The sequence below is a fragment of the Caretta caretta genome, chromosome 1, assembly GCF_965140235.1.
Source record: "Caretta caretta isolate rCarCar2 chromosome 1, rCarCar1.hap1, whole genome shotgun sequence".
Classification (NCBI taxonomy): domain Eukaryota; kingdom Metazoa; phylum Chordata; order Testudines; family Cheloniidae; genus Caretta; species Caretta caretta.
Genome location: NC_134206.1, coordinates 341,500,203 through 341,518,350, shown reverse-complemented (window position 1 = coordinate 341,518,350; position 18,148 = coordinate 341,500,203). Strand labels below are relative to the sequence as shown.

The window sequence follows — 18,148 nt, the reverse complement described above, 5'->3', positions numbered from 1 at the left end:
GAATCTGAGTTTATATTTCTCCTGACATTGGAAAGGATATTTCTTTTTTGTAAACGTTAAAATGTTACGCAGCTCATGTTTTTAGTTTTAAATATAGCAAAAACATTTTGCTCAAAATAGAAGATTGATTTAGTTCCAGCATCTGGCGTGTGTTAATTTTGAAATGGTAACATAAAAAACACTAAATTAGAGTTTACTAAAATTAGAATCTCAACTGCAGTTGAGTCTCCATTTTGTTACTTTTCAGACTGAACGAGGATGCTTGTCATGAAACTACAAACAAGTGCCCAGTCTCTTTTAATGGACTGTACAGACCTAGCTGCTTGCTTTCCCAAATCGTTTACAATTTACATTGGCAGTGGGCTCAAGGCTAAACATTTTCAATCTAGATTTTAAACACACCTAATGTTTGTGGATGTTTGGATCTGGGGCTTTGGTTCAGGGCAACATCCAAATGTCCATGATTCTAGTTACTACTTGTTTACCGTTATGAACATATCTGTTTGTTTGCAGTGATTCTGGGTACAAACTAAAGTCACATGAAACTTGTGGCTCAGATTCACATCGGTTGAGTGAATCTTATTTCTGTTTGTTTTTTTTTTCTTGCCTCTTCATTCTACCCCACTTTCCATGATGTATGCCGTGTGATAGATATTATGTTGCTATGATTTTCTTTCTAGCTGTGATCCTGACTTCTGTGCATTGCATGAACAATGTCTGTCTGTCTGTCTTATAACCTCCATGTTTAATCCCTCCATATAAGAATTAAAGAAATCCTCTGCTTTTCTTTCTCATGGGTATTTTATGTTCTTTCTTTGTTTTCTTTAAAGTAAAGGTAATCATATACAAGACTGAGAGAGCATGATTTGCACTTTGGGAGGGGGACTCGAATGTTTCTCACTGAGATTTACTTTGTGTTGCATAGGTCCCCAGTTTCACCAGAGTTGCAGCCCTGAAAACTTCTAACTTTATAAAGTCTTTTGGCAAGCCCAGCCAAAAAATTTTTGGCTTTGTAGGCCTCGTCTCAAGTTTAATTATTGTTTAATTAATGATTTGTTCAGCCCTAATAGCAAATTCAGGTCCCAGTTTTGGAATAAGAGCCTAGAAGATTGGTGGTGGGAGGGAGATTCTTAGATTTTTAAAGAGAACCTTTGCAAACCCACTACCTAGAAGACTATTGTGCGTGAATCTCACCACCAAAAAAAAAAAAATTCTAACACTCTCTTTGCCTGGAGTACATTCTCTCATTCTTGCAGGGGTATTCATGTCCATAATTCCAACTAATTTTAAAAGATACTTAATCAGTTACATTCATCTGACTCTGGGAGAATGAGCTCTATCCAGCAAGTCAAGTCTGTTTCATCTGCACATAGAAATATAGGCAATGTTTACTTTAGCTACCATGAAATACGTCATCAGTTAAATGCATAATTTTTTTTTTCCACTGGCCTCTGTCATAGTTGTTAAGTTTGTGGAAAGTAGTTAAATGATTAATGTTGCCAAGCCTAGGATAAAGTGGATTTTTGTTTGATTGTTGCGGTTTTATTTAAGATTTCAAGAATACCAGAGAGGGGGGTGTGGGTGGGGGGGTGGATGTGTGTGTGAGGTTTGGGGCTTTAAAGGCATTCCTTTAATTTCACAAAGTAATAAGCGGATGGGTTACTTTCAAAATGTCTTCCAATATTTGTATTACAACATTGCTTACAGTGCCCCAACAAAGATTGGCCCTCCTTTGTCTATGTGTTCTACAAGCATGTGGTAAAACGTTGTCAAACGTTGGGTGGGAAAACGGAGACGCACAGAGACTAAGTGGCTTTTCCAAGTTTCCATAGTGGGTCAGTGGCAAGGCCCAGATTTGCTGATTCCCAATCCACTAGCCCATGCTATCTAAGTACCCAAAGGGCTCCATCCTGTGGAAGATATATGGGACTGGAAGGGCTCACCAGTATGACCCAGCATGTGTAATTTGGTATCTGTGTTTATGTAATGACATGAATTCATTTTGTAGCATAGGAAATGATGCATTACTCACCTGGAGAATTTCACGTGACATATCTTCATGTAGAAAAAGCTGTGGCATACATTAAATTTAATTGCTGCTCCTCTGTGGCTTAAAATTGAGGGTGGCTTCTAGTAAATTTAATTACTTCCCCCTGCAGCTTGCATGGTTAGTAATCGGGGCAGCTTCTAAACAAAGATTTAGTTGCTATCTTTTAATGAATGGGAAGTGATGAGGAAGTATTCTATAAAATACAGACACACAACATACCTTTTATACCAACCTTAATTTAATAATGATGATAATAAAAAAGCAAGCTGACTGTAACATCCAAGTGCAATGTTTCAAATGTTACTTTCTTTTAAAAAAGCATTTTCCAAGCTGAATTTGGCCTTGAAGCATTTAAGCAATGAAGCCTTCAATTTGTTCAAGTTCCTTTACAGATTTATGAGGTGAAACAGGTTAATGACAATTTTTTTTTATAGAGTGTTCTATTGACTATAGCTGGCAGATCTGACAGTTAAAATGAAAATTGTTCCAGAAGCAACTTGAGTCAAACTAATTATTGGAGATGTTATAGGGATGTATAATTATATTCACCTTTGAAAAAAAGAAAGGGGGAAAAATTATTACAAATGTGCTTTTTAAAGAACAAGTGGAGAAATAAAAGCTGTAATTGTTCTTAATTATAGTTAACTGTAATTGCACACAATTGCAATATGCAGCACATCAGCCGTAGATTACGAAATCCTGGCATATATATATATATAGTGCACAAGCAAATTCAAGAGAAGAGCGAGAGTTTTATGAATGTTATGTATAATTTAGCTCATATATATATATATATATAAAAATGTATAATTTTACTTTTGATTCTATCCTTGTTGATTTGATTTTGGTTTTCATGGTTATTGTAGGGAGATAATTGTCAATGGGGCGGTTCTGCCACCGTGAGTTATCCTCTGCAGTTGAGTCAAAATTATCACCTTCCAAAGGAAACTATCACAGTTTTTAGATTAAAAACTGATGCTTGGACCTGCACCGGCCAGATTTTCAAAGGTATTTAGGCACCTATGGATGCAGAAAAGAGCCTAACTCCCATAGATTTCAACCTGCTTAGGTGCTTTTGAAAATCCTACTTGGTACTCATCTGCCTAAGTACCTACGTATAAATGATTCAAGTCATTAACTTTCAGGAAAAGTGTACTTGGGCTAAAATCCATGAACTCGGGTACCTAAAGTTAGGTGGTGGTTTCTGTATTATTGTAGCTCACGAAAGCTTATGCTCAAATAAATTGGTTAATCTCTAAGGTGCCACAAGTACTCCTTTTCTTTTTGCAAATACAGACTAACACGGCTGTTACTCTGAAACTTGTCACTCAAATAAGAGTCCTAATTTTTCAAAAGGGTACATGCAGCTCCTGTTAACTTCAGTGAGACTCAGATCTTCTAAAACATCATGCTGCTCTTATTGGATGTGTAAATATGGATTTAGGAGCCTGGACTAAGACACCAGGTTTTGAAAATATTGGCATTGATATTTTACTTACAAAATTGGTCATTTCTAATATCAGGTTAGAGGGGCATGTGCTTATGTAAACTATTATTCATCATTGTACACATGACTTTGATGTCCATTCTTGTACATCTTTGAACGCTTCAGATGGACTCTACCACCTCATCTGCCTTTGCTGGGACTGCTTCTAATATTTCAAATCTCTCGACTTCTTCATATTGTTTCTCTTTTAAAAAGACAACCTGCCACAAAAGTGTGATTGGCCTTCCTTCTAAATTGTTTGTGCAGAATTGACAATATCCAGTCTTGGACTGCAGCAGGTTTCAGATCTAATAGGTCACTAATTTTAAGACCAGAAATAAGTGCTGTATAGTTTTGGAACCATCACGTTTCATTTATTTTTGCATGCCATCAGCTTGCTTAATGCATGTACAAAGGGAAATTATAGTCCCAGATCCAAGCAGCTGTCCGTCTAAATCACGCTGCATTGTGGTTTGGGGACACAGGGCAAATGTCAGTTCTTTAAGAGACGGAGATATGTTTGGGAGATAATCAATCATTCAAAGGTTTTTCAGAAATATTGCAAGTTCTGAAGAGAATCATTCAATCAAGATAAGTAGTAGGTTGTTGCACAAGGAGTTTGAGAACCGTTCCGGGTCTAAGGCGTGACGCTCAAGAAATCTAAAGACTGGAAGGGGGAAAAGGGGGGTAAATAGGGGTGGTTAGGTGAATGGGCAGGTAAGGAAGGGATGGGAGTAAAGCTGAAGGTATGGGTGAAGCTATTTTTGGAGTTAAGGATAAACATTTTGAACTTGTTGCAGAAGAATTAGTAAAGGGAGAATGGAAGGAGAGCACTCATGGCAACTGGCAGACTCTGAAAGAGCTCACATGGCTGCACTATAATGTTAGCATAACTGTTACAGGGCTCCTAATGAGCCAATTTAAGTAATATTGCTTGACAGCAGGGGGTTTTTTTTATGCCTCTTCATTAAACAGAAAATATATAAAGGCTGACATCCAAATAGCATCCAATTTGGATACAGTTTTATCATTCTGACATTAAGTATAGATGGATGGATTGACCCTGATCTGAACATCTTGAAGGATAATGCTAGTTAGTGGAAGCTACTTAATGTGGAATTAACTGTGTATACATTTGTGTATGTGTCCCGGGAAAAGCTGATTCTGAATGCAAAACATGTTCACCAGTCCCCTTTGTTAATACACAGCATTGCTTGTGCTCTCCAATAAAATATTATTTCTGTGCTACTTCTGTAATTACATTTAATAATCAGCTCTCACAGTCCAATAGTATTAAACGTAGGAGTCTTTTCAACAAACTATGATAAATAGCTGTTTGCAGAACTGTTGTACTTGAGGAAGCTTTATAGCTCCCTTTGTAAGATTTGTCATTTTCCTAATGCAGCTTCAAAAAGCTCCTATGCTTTGCTGTGTGGCTTCACTCCCCCTCCCCCCCCCCCCCCCCCCGCCCCTTTTTGTCTGTGAATGTAGCTGGGTAAATGAAGCTTAATGTGCCATTTCCAAGCACTATGACACTCCTCCAGGGCTGGTTACATTTACCATTGCTAAAGTCTAAATAAGTGAGTTTTAATGAGCAGGATGCTTGCTAATAGCAGATTCAAGTACTTAGTAGTCCATGGTATTTAACTGTGGTAGAATTACAGACCATAAATGGTCTGATGATTAATAGATGTACCTGCTATGTATTGCAGCCTGATAGTTCCTTAATGGCACAAACTATCTTAAGAACATACTATTGTTTGGAGGTTCATGTGGGAGAAAAGGCCTAGCTTAGATGTATGTCCTGCTGGCATTTAAAAAAATCCATAAAACCGGACGATCCGGGAGCGGCAGGCCTGGGACTACAAAGCCGTGCTGGATCTGAGGAGCAAGCTGGAGAATGAGATCAGTCAATACAGCCAGCTGATTGAGGGAGTGACAGACAGGCTGCGGGAGGCAGACCATTAAGAAAGTGGTGGTCTCCGCCCAGGAGATTGTGGATGGGAAAGTGATTGTGCAGCGATCAGAGGAAGTAATTCAGTAAACAGGCAAATCTCAATCTGCTGCTGCTGCATTTAGAGCTCCTTTTAATCTGCTTTAACAAGCCAGGGTGTGGGTTGCATTGTCTTCTGTAGAGGTCTGTGCTCTGCTGTGATTGGAATACTGCTGAATAAAGATCTTCCAAGCACTTTAAAAATAAATAAATAAACAAACTAGTGAGAGAAAAGTAGTACTTATGCACTTTGGCTTCCCCAAGAGGCTTGGTCAGCAGATTCTCTTTATTTAGAGCTGAAGAAGAGTTCCATGTAGCTCGAAAGCTTGTCTCACCAGAAGAAATTAGTCCAATAAAAGATATTACCTCGCCCATTGTGATATTGTCTCTCTATTATTCTGGGACTTATACAGCTATAGCAACACTGCAGAAACTCTAGTAGGTTGGTTTTGTTTTTGTTTTGTTTTTTTTGATGCAGGCAAAATGACCCAATAGGCCAGATCCTAGCCACATTCTTATCCATTCTCACTCCATTTCTGTGCAGTGGCAGAATTTGACCATATTGTTTTAAATGGTTCGGGGAGAGGGGGCGGGGGACGATCAGAAAAAACCCAAAGCAGTTGTGGATGGAATAAAGAAAACCCAACCGCCACAAGTGGTGACTAAAAGAATTGTGGTATGTGGTGAGTCATGGGAGAATCAGGTAACTCAATCCAGAGGGATAGACTTCAGGATACTTATGAAAATCATGCAAGTCCTGGAGCTCTCATTCCCCGCTCAGCCCCATTTTTGTTAGTGAAAGTCATGGACAGGTCCTGAGCTTCTGTGAATTTTTGTTTATTGTCCGTGACCTGTCCCTGACTTTGACTAAAAATAACCCGAACAAAATCTTAACCTTACTCATTATCTCCATCACCCCAAAGACTTTGAAGTCAGAAGGGACCATAATGATCATCTGTGGCCTCGTGGGATAAGAGTGCGGGGGAATAATATCAGGAATAAAAGAGTTAATTGGTGATTGTGTATAATGGCTTTGTTCTTGATTTAATCAATAAGGTTTAACACACAATAACCATCACAACAGATGGACAAAAGTTTAAATATGTTAATGGTGGAATACTAAGTATTATTTACAATCATATTATTTTAGTGTCCTATTATCTTCATTGCGTTTAGCCTGTTTCTCCCAAACTGTTCAATCATCTTTGCCCCAGAGACAATGCAATGGGGCCCTGAGAACAGATTTTCTCATGAGATTTCAGGTACTCTCTCATTTCTGCTGGGCCTGAAGTGCAGTGAAAGTAGCTGCTCTCTGTATTAAAAGCAGGAAGTAGCAAAAATATTGAGCCTATTGTCTTGTGTTTGGCACCCCAGTTTTGCAGAACCAAGAAGCGTGCATATTAAATCAGAGACCCCCAAAGTGTCCCCTCATATCTACTAACTAATCTAGTTTAGGTATTCCTAACGTACTTCTCCCTTTGGTGCCTAATCTAGATCCAAACTCCCCTTAATTTAAAGAGTGTTCAAATATCCAAAATATCCAAATATCCAATATCATGCACATGCCCACGTTTCTTTGAATAAGGTTCTGATCAGCATTTGAACCTCTACGTACTTAAATCTCTCAACATTATGGTTTGCCCATCAGTAAGTTTAATGTAATAGTTTCAGTCCAATGATATTTCTCTAGATTAGAGGCAAAAATAAACTTCTTTAAACTTGGCACTGAAGGAAAATCAAGGGTTACTTTTCCAAAATTACAGCACATGACTAAGCTCAAATCTCCCTCAGTGGTGCCAAGTCAGTGTGGGTTAGTGAAAATGTCCCATCCCATGAAATCCCCCAGGTTTTAGACTGTTATAGTGTGTAAAATCCTGCAAAATCCATTGATTAAACCCAAATCTAAATTAAAAGAAAAAAGGAAACAAGTTAATGATTAAACTGAAATGTGTACAACATTCTGCATATTTTATCCAATAAAATGTAAAGCTTTTTTAAAAAACTGACGGAACAGATTACACATTCGAGAATGAGTATTTACAGTGTAATAAAAGCTTGTCTTCAGTACCAGAAGATACATGTACAGAGTTTATACAGAACCTTAGCAATCAGAGGTGGAAAAGACCATAATAGGTCATACTCCATCCTTCTGCGTAGGTATGCTTACTTCTTGAAGTACTACTTAGGTTTAGTGTTTGGTCTATTTCGTATATCACAATGATTTAGAGGTCATGTGAGGTGTTAATAATGACATATTGAGAGCCAAATTCTGCCTTTAGTTCTAAAGCTGTGCAAAGTCTCAGTTATACAGAGTCACAGTCTGATCCCAAACTATTATTAAGATCTCGGGCTTAATTCTCAACTACCCTTGTTGTCACGTATATGTTGCAGTCTGATTTACTAGCATTTTACCTTCAAGTGACATCACAGCGTGCAGGGCTATCGTAGATGGAATTAAGAAATTATGACATCCGATATCTGGTGAGAGTCACGCCCTCAAACTTTGTAGAAAGATGTGTGTAGCTAGCACTAGTGGGAATTCTCCCTACCTACCACAGTAGGGAAATAATAATCTGCTCTGCTCCATATGGGAATAGAGGAGAGGAATGTCATCAGCACCATCACTATCCGTGGAGCAATTACAGACCCCTGAGGCTGCTGGAGCATCTCCGCCCCCGTTTTCTCTCTGTATAGGTAGGAGGAGGATAGGGGGGATCCCCGACAGAGCAAATCTCCCTGCATGCTCCTCCCTACAGTCCCTTCTGTGTCCCCAGGGAGCTGAATACTGCACTTTGCCTGTGATGATCTGTGGGCCCCCTAGCCTTTTTTCTTTGAGTCCTGTTGTCAGCCTTGCTCACAGAACCACACCAGTGGAGCCTGCACATACACAGAGAAGGAAGGTCTTGTAGCTAAGGCACTGGATTGGGAGCTCTAGGTTCGATTCCCACCTCTGCCACAGACTTCTTCTATCTTCTTGAGTAATGTACCTAATCTCTGTGCCTCCATAACCCATCTGCAAAATGAGGGTAATACTGCCTCTCTCCCACTGTTTTTGTCTGGCTCTTCTCTATGTAGACCATAAGCTCTTTTGGGGTGAGGGTTGTCTCAAAAAACATGTTTGGTCAGTACCTAGTACAAGGTACTAGTTGGGCCTCTCCTAGGGTGACGAGAGAGTGTGAAAAATCAGGATGGAAGTGGAGGGTAATAGGTGTCTATATAAGACAAGGCTCTGTGTCAAGGGGTGCAGACTCACCTGGCAGTGCCTGCTGCTGGTCGTCTTGGGGAATTAGCATCTAGCCTCCAGAGCGCCTCCTTCAGGCCGGTGTCTCGCTGCCCCTTTCACTGGGTGCTGCCCCCTGGCAGTACCCCAACAGTTCTGGGTCTTCCCCTCCCAAGGGAGCCCTCACCCACTATCCCCACCTCGCCTCAATCTTAGGCTACTGCCAATCACCAACTAGCCCCCGCTTCCTGGGGCAGATTGCGGTATAAGGGGGTTTGGACCTGCTTCCTCTGTCTACCCGTGGCTGCCCCTGCAACCCATGTACCTAATAGGCCTTTCCAGGCCCGAGCTCCCCGGCTCCCTTGGCCTTTCTTCCCCAGCCCTGCTCCCAATCTAGGTACTGTTGTCAGCCCGTGCAGCCAGGTCCCTCTTCTCTCCAAGCTAGAGAGAGAGTCTCTTCTGGAACTTCTGGCTCAAAGCCTTTATAGAGCCAACTGGACCCTGTTTGAGGCATGGCCCCCAACTGCCACCACTTCCCCCAATCAGCTGAGGTTTTACTCCCTTCCCCTACCCCAGCCCTCTGCAGCTTTTCCAACCCCTTCAGGGCTGGAGCGGTTGCTCACCCTGCTACACTCTGAATATTGGGACTGTCCTTATAAAATCGGGACATCTGGTCACCCTAGCCTCTCCATTCTACTGTAATACAAATCATAAGGCATGAGAGGTTTTCCCTATAGTGTACTTTATAAAAAGCCTTTTGACCTATATCACATTTCTAAAATAGTTGTTTCTTTAACACAGCCAGAATTTTAGAAAATAAATAAATAAAAATATTCACGTTTAGAAGGATATGGAAAATATGGTATAAGTCTATCGGAATGTATATTGCATTGAGGGCAAATATTCATATTGTTACATAGTGCAAGCATTTAAACCTTAGTAATATATGCAAGTCAGAAATGCTGGAGTAGCAAAGTTATAATAGCGGAAACAACTGCCTTTATAAAATCATCCTGGGGCAAATGAGAAGCACGTCTGCACATGTTCTCTGTCTTCTCACAGCCAAGTAGTTTTGCAAAGTGTCAGCCTGTACAGAAATAGAATGTCCATGTGAACTTGCTACTTCACTTCCTAAAAAGAGTGTTCAAATTGTGCTTGAACATCAAGCTCAGCAGCAGTATGTGCAAACAATACTATTGCAAACAGTATCCGTAGCCTTAGTTGAATTCTATTTCTATTTTTTTTTATAATTTGGATCGATATCGGTCTATTTTTAAGCAAACTTTTAGATTTTTATTGATTTTATTTTAAACTTGAACTTGCGTAAAATTATGGGATTTATGCATTTTTTTCAATTTTTTTTATCTATTTAAATTTTCACGGTTGCAGGAAATTATGGGGGAGTCAGATAATTATTTAATGACTGTAGATGTTGAGATCCAGAAAGTTAAATCTTTATAACCCATTAAAACACAAATTGTCAACATCACATTTCAAAATATATGAAGTAAATGCCTTAAATCAACAAGTCACACCTATTTTTACTATTTATTAGGTAGTCCATTGCTAACTAGCCTCATTCAAAAGTCGAAATCACAGGATTTTGACTCATAAATTCTCAAGCAATATTTTCTTATTTTTTCTATCTTTAAATTTGTATTATCAATGGAAATATATTTTTTTCATCTGCGTGTGTGTGTGTGTATAGTGAAATCGATGTTTATCAACATTTACCAATTTAAAAATTGAATCCTTCCATGCCTAATTATGATACCCATTTGATAGCTGACTCTATCATAATTAAATGCATGTGTGTGTGTGTTCAATAATCAGGACAGATGTTAGTACTTTTTAACCTTTACACCATGGAAATCCTTGATTTTGGAGAGTAGGTCCATCAGTTGCCATTAGCCAAGATGTTTAGGGATGTAACCCCTAGACCTCTGACTGCCAGAAGCCAGCAGGGGAAGACGGGGTGAATCTCTCCAAAATTGCCCTGTTCTGTACACTCCCCCTGAGGCTCTGGTACGAGCTACTGTTGGAAAACAGGATACTGGACTAGAGAAACTATCGGTCTGACCCAATATGGCAGTTTATATGTTCGTGATGAATTAACCAAAAGTTCTTCAAAGAGTTTTTTTTTTAACTTTTTAAATATAAAATAATTTGTAACCATTTTGATTGTTGCCAGTATCAGTTTGCTTATTTTATAGGGCTTGATTCTGAAGAGGGGGCATTGTAGAAGTATACCAAATAATGAGTGAATGAATACGTAGAAGAGAAAATAGCCGTCTTGTAGAAGTCTAAGCCAGTACGATCACGATACAAAAGTGTTTTCTTTTAAAAATTTAGAAGAACAAAACTCAAACTACATACTGTATTGTAATTGTTTGTTCATGGTGATGAAATCCCCCCAAACCAAGGAAGTGTCCATATTAAGATCAGTAAATCCTCTTGTCTCAAAATGGAGTTTCAGTAGGTGCCATTCATTCCTTTAAGTCAGTATTGAACCAATCCCCACTGCAGTGCTGAGATGAGGAGACACAAGACAATGCCTTTGAGGATGCCATTTTTCAGCTGAGATGTAAAAATGGTCTGACCATTTGTGATCATGAAAGATCCCTTGGCACGTTTCTGCAAGAGTAGAAACATTAACTCCAATGATCTAGTTAAATTCCAGTTTGGGTTGTCACATTCTTCCTGCCTTAAATACCCCCTTCAGTTTTAATCGGATGATTCTTCATTTCCTGTGGTAAACTATTGTGCAATTTTGCTTTGCACTGTTCAATAGTCACTGTCTTTTCATCTCTCTTAGGTCATGCATATCAGTACTGGGTAAACTAGTTTCTTGTATGTACGTGGAGTCTGGAAAGTTGTTTGTTACGGGTCTGGTTCAAACCCAATTGAAGTCAATGGGATCAGCCCCTACATTATGGAATGCTTTTGACAGGAACTGGAAATTACAAATCTAAATTATTATGATTATCATTATCCACAATGACAGGTTTCAGAGTAACAGCTGTGTTAGTCTGTATTCGCAAAAAGAAAAGGAGTACTTGTGGCACATTAGAGACTAACCAATTTATTTGAGCATAAGCTTCCAATGAAGTGAGCTGTAGCTCATGAAAGCTTATGCTCAAATAAATTGGTTAGTCTCTAAGGTGCCACAAGTACTCCTTTTCTTATTATCCACAATATTACAGGATGCTTTCTTTTGTGTGTTACATCATGCCTATGGCAGATATTCCTGGAGAAATACATCAAGACTCAAATGGTCAAATAGGATTATTTTCTTTTTTAAATTCTTCTATTTTATTCCTTTATTTCCATTTATAAAAAAGGCTCCCTTCTGGGCTACGGGTGCTTGCAAAATCTTTAGAAAGCTACAGGACCTGACAATGAGATAGCTGTGAATTGTCACCAAAATGAAAACCCTTTCCAACTCGTGCTCCTCTACAAATTGCTCCATCCCTCTAATATGACCTGAGGATTAACAAATTTCAGCTTTGGTCAACCAGCAAGTCAAGTGAATTCTATAGTCAAGGAGTGGGACCTGAAAACACCCTCCGCAACTCTCTTGTTTAAACCAGGGCCTGTTGTTCAGGTACCCTCAGCTGATCTCATCTGCACTGTCACACAGTTGTCTTTGACCGTGCAAAGATTGATCCTTGAAAGATGGAAAAGCTCTTGTGTTTCAGCCTCTTAATGAGCCTCTTAATTATATGATTAATGACCAAACCAAAGAGCCAGATCCACAGCTGTAGTGAATCGACAGCGCTCCACTGGCTTAAATAGTGCTGCACTGATTTATGCCCATTGAGGAATTGGTCCTGAAGAGTTTAATATGGTAGCGGAATAATTTATGTATTTTTTTTTAAATATAGAAGAGAACACAGATGGAGATCACAAGGGAATTAGATTAACAGTCCAACTGTGTGTCTGTGTTTCCCCCCATTTATAGCCATATATCGTGTTCAAATCAGTATATTTACATTTTTTTAAAAATACCCACAGGTCTTACTGGAAAGAGGCTGTAATAATTTTCTAAATCCTAGTGGCCAGGTCAAAATGGCTTTTGGAATCCTATTATATAACCTGATTATGGGCTGTCTTTTACTGGGTTTTACAATAGTTTTAAAGCACCATTTTAGAGAAGCGAGAACCATTTCTAAGCATGGTTCTGACTAACATGGTTTGAAATCTACTCTTGATAAATCTCCTAATGTGAATATAAAGGGCTCCTGAGGCAATATGTATAACTCAACACTCCTTCCTGCACCTCAGTTCACCTCTTGGCAGAAGCACAGGCCAGAATTCCGTCCTTTTAGGACTTTCAGAAAAAAAGCAGCACACAGAGTTAAAACCTTTGAAACGTGAAATGCAACCCCCAAAATGTAGGTAGTGGTAACAGCTGTGAGTCAGCCTCAGTCAACCATACAATTTCTTAGTAAACAAAACAAATACAAACACAACACTTGGCAAACAGCACTGGGAATAGTTTTGAATAACTTTCTTATGCAAAACTATTAGGCAACAAGAATTTTAGTGCTTTTTATACAGATTTCCCTGCTTTTCTAATGGTACATATCGTTGAGTGAGGTTTTGACAAAACACTTACACTTGTATTCTTGGTGTGTGTGTGTATGTGCGCACGCACCCCTCTGATTTCACAGGGATGATTTCTCAGTTGTTCTAGTGAGGCCTCAAAACCCAGGTATGTGTGTCACCCGGATTCCCCAGAGCCCAAGGAGAATGGTAACTTCTCAGTTCCCTCCAAACACTCCAGAATTTCCACAGTCTGCAGATCCTCACTACTAGCAGCAGCTTCAGTCCACGGTGCAAATATCTGGCTGTTTTTCTCTTTTCCAGTAAGATTTGGGAATCTGCAGCCTGTTTCCAAAGTGATGCAGGTATTGGGATGCAGACTCCTCAGGAGACATATCTCTTGATCCTGGGTTGATCAGCTGCTGAATCCACAGGGCTGGATCCAACTCCCATATTTATAACTTTCCTCCCTGTGAGCTGTGATTGGTTCAGTCGAGTCAACTTTCAGATGGTGGATGTGCAAAACCTGCGAGACTGCTTCCCCTTAATGGAAACTTCTGCACAGCTTCAGAAACAGCTACTGAGCATGTCTAGTAACTGCCACCCCACCTCCCTACGTCTGGATGTTTCTGGGCTCTTGGAAGTTGTTCTGCCCTGTTCTCTCTCCATGTGCAGAGAGACAAAGGATTCAAATAAAATCCATATCTTCTCCCCTCCTTGGGACTGAAGAAAAATCTAACACTGCAGAATAAGCAAGTGGGTTACGTAGAGAAGTCTTGACTTATACATGCCATGTCAAAGAAGGAAGTATGCTCAGTTCAATTTAGATTGCACCTTCCCAAATGGAGCAGTATGATCATTAACTCTCTGATCTGATATCTGACAATTTAAGAGGTTATAACCTAATTTTTATAGCATTGGTAAAATCATGCTCTGGTTTACACCCTTTCCACCCACCTTAACTTCAGTGAGGTTGTATGCAGTGTTAATCAGCCCTGTATTTTTTACATTGGATTTTCAAGGTCCTCCCAAACTTTTGGCAGGATCTTACAACATGATGTTATGTAGGGTTTTTCCCTGGAGTGTATTTTCTTGCTCTTGTTGATGTATCCAAGACTGATCGACTTATTTTTTTTAATAAACTTTTATTTTTGCTACCGATTCAATAAACACAAATGATGATTTACTGTGTTTGTCACTTGAGGTTAGTAGAAATATGAAAATGAGTTGTATAAATCTATGTTCTGTTTCTTGAAACATTGCAGCATGGGTTTCTATTTGTTTTTGAAATAAACCCTTTTTGGGTATTGCTAGATAAGTGACCTGCACCATAAAGAGCGGTTCTTTACTGCACCAGGAATTTACTTTTAGACTAGTATTGGTGCTATTCCCAATACTTGCAGCAGGATATTTACTGTGGTAAATGTAACAACTGCAGACAGTAAATATTCAGTTTTTATTGGCACTCATTGCAAAGATTTATTTATTTTTAGCAGCAGAAACCCAGGTTTATTTTATAGGAATGTCATGTGTTGCGTACTAATTTAAAGGGTTGCTCTTGCTAGGTCTTAATTTTTTTTAATAGGGCTAAATATTTGCTCACACTGCATGAGAAAATCTTCAGATAGCCGGGAAATTGTCTCTCTTTTTTTTTTTTTAAAAGAAGCTTTTGTTGGAGAGTTATATTTTGGATTTGATCATGATTTCAGAACGTATTATCTTGTTAAAATAAAAAATTGATCTACCAAAATGTGAAATTGACAATGCAATTAATCCTATAAAAAGTTTATTCTGCAGAGAGATGCAAGTCGATTGTTTTTAAATTAATCATTTTAATTTTAAATTAATTTCAAAGGTTGCTTTTATAGGTCTAACTTCTTTACTCTTTGCTATGTTCAGGACTCCACATTCCAGCATTATACTTCTTTTTAATTATCATTCCTTCACCTTGTCATTTCTCAGGGCATGAACTTTGCTTTTTAAAGTACAAGCATGTGGTATGTGGTCAGAATACTGGGCCACATGTTACGATGGGGTTTGTAGAATTCTGGTTTTGATCATATCTTCACCTCTTGTGATTAAAAACTAGGCAGTACCTTTGGGAAAAGGAATTGCTATCTCCTCTCCCACCTCAGGAGCTTTCCAAAAAGTTCTTCTGTAGAAGGGGAAAGGGTGGGGATTACAATATATTAGAAAATGGTTAGTACTGAAACGTTAAATGACCTTGTTAATATGTTACACAAAGCTAAATGCATTAGTGACTTTGAAGTGTATAAATTGTGGTTAAACTTGAGAAATCTAATCTCTTGAAACCAATGCTCAGTAGATCCTAATGGAAATAAATGTCTAAGAATTATAGCTACATAAAAACTCTATACAGAATCAAACCCAAATATGTGCTGCCCAGTGTAGTCCTTCTCCTCACTCTATTCCCCTTCCACCCACCCACCCTTTTACATCCTGCCAGGTCACTAGTACTAGTGCACTTTTAATAATAGGTGTCTGAGATAGAGAACAGCTAAATACTTAGCTGACTGATACAACTGGGGTTGAATTTAATGGCAATATACCCCTAACTAAGTCCTTCGGAAGGGCCAGATTGTGGCTGGCTGGTCTGCAAGTGTGTGTGATAGGATGGAGAGCATAAGTCGCCCCTATGCTCCTGCATAGTGGTTGAGTGCAGTCCCTGTATTTCCTGGAGCAAAGAACTTCAAAGAGGACAATGAGATCTGGGGAGATGCCAAGGTTCTACTCCTGTGCACCAGCTAACAGGACTGGTTGTGCACACATTGAGAAGGAAAAGGCCGTAGCAACTCACATGGTGCATTGCTAAGCATAGGTGAGCTTCTCTCTGAGCTAGAATTCCACCTGAGCCGCCCAGAAGTCTTTCTGGCTCCATACTGACCCCAGCCTGCCAGATGTGCCTGTATGATTCAGTGAAGACCACAGCTGGGCAATACAAAAAGAGATGAAATTCAGTGTCCAGAAGAGCAAGGCAATGCATGTTAAAAGGAACAATTTTAATTCTTATAGAACCATAGGAGCTTCTCGATTAACTGTAACCACTGAGGAAAAATATATTGGTATCATTGTGGGCTGCTCTAGGAAAACAACCACTCAATGTGCAGCAGTATCCAAAGATGTCAAATTGTATTATGGAAAGGATGAAGAAAAATCCTTACAATATTGCAATGCCATTACCATGCTTTTGTTTTGAATATCCCGTACGCCTCTGGTCATCCCATCTCAGAAAGTATATTGCAAAAAACAACAGGCCTCAGAGGAGAGCAATGAAAATTATAAGAGGCAACGAAAATCTTCTGTATGAAAAGAGATTAAAAAGATTAGGACTACTTAAAGTAGGGCAGAAAAAAAAGAGGTGACTTGGTAAAGGGGTGTCTGTGTGTTTGTGTGTGTGTGTGTGTGTGTGTGTGTAATGATGATAATGAATAGAATACCAGGGTTGGAAGGGACCTCAGTAGGTCATCTAGTCCAACCCCCTGCTCAAAGCAGGACCAATCCCCACTTTTTGCCCCAGATCCCAAATGGATTGAACTCAAGGATTATACTCACAACCCTGGGTTTAGCAGGCTAATGCTCAAACCACTGAGCTATCCCTCTGAAGGTAGATCAAATTTAACCATTGTCATAATACAAGAGCCAAAGCGACACCCAACGAAAAGAAAAGGCAACAAATTTAAACTGATAAAGCTTTTTGTACAAAGCATAATTAATGTGACCCTTGCTACCACAAGGTGTTATTGAGGCCAAGAGTTTAGCAGGATTCAAAAAGGATTATTGATATAAATTTATGTTAAGAATACAGCAGCTGTAGCAGACCAGGTAGAAATCTGAGATCTTCCATCATGCTTTATGATGGCAAGGGTTCATACATTTTTCTGTGTGGACTGCCTTGTAAGGCCGAGGATTGCTTGTGAGCCAGATGCCCTCTCATTTGTGATTCCACAGCGTACCTATGACAGTTACATCAGTTGCTGACATGGAAAACTACTGTTAGGAAAGCATGTAATGTCTTTTAATGTCTTTCAGTGTCATGTTAGGAAAGCGTAGGCTGTCTTGCAATGTCTGGAAATGAGGAGACAGCATCATGTGACCAGTGGCCTCTCTGCAGACAAGTGTTCACAGGCCATAGTTTGGGAACCTCAGCTTCGGAATATCAACGGAAGTTAGAAAAAAAACTTCTGATTGTTTTTCTCCATTGTGTAGGTTTAAGTGGTTGTTTGAAACCGCTGGTAGTGGACGCCTTAGAAGGCAAGGTGCTAAACTAGGTGGACCATTGGTGTGGTCCAGTATAACAGTCCCTATGTTTTTTGGTTTTTGGGTTTTACACAGAGGGCGGGAGGGAGGAAAAAAAAAAACCTAGTTAAAAATTCCAAAATTCAGTGAATGGTTGGATGCTGGAATAAATCCAGGCCAGATGGATTTAGAAGGTGGAGAGCAGGTATAGTAGTATAGTGATAAATTTATATATACACCACTTGTGTGGAGGTGATAGCCATGAGATGAACTGTGATAAATCATCCACCTTAGCCAAGCCTCCCTGTCTTCTGCTCACCAATCCATTTCCCCTGAAATTTATTTCCAACCCAAGAACAGCTTCAAGCAGACCCTTTTTTTTTAAATCACATCTACCTGCCAAGTACCAGCCTCCCAAATCTGGTACTTCCCACTTAAAAATTACCGCTGCCCAAAGCCTAGAATGGGAAGATTCAGTCCTGAATCAGAGGTACTTCTGTAACATCACAGTGTCACAGATTTAGGATCCAATAGCTGGTGCAGAGATAGAAGGTGGGAGCTTTTTGCCATTGCGAAATGGGCCCACTGCTTGGCTCT

At 39.4% G+C, this 18,148-nt stretch overlaps 1 protein-coding gene across 3 annotated transcripts in view; it reads left to right on the top strand.

Moving 5' to 3' along the window:
- Positions 1-18,148, top strand: part of CELF2 (CUGBP Elav-like family member 2) — a 689,599-nt gene that overhangs the window by 298,890 nt on the left and 372,561 nt on the right. The window lies entirely within an intron of this gene.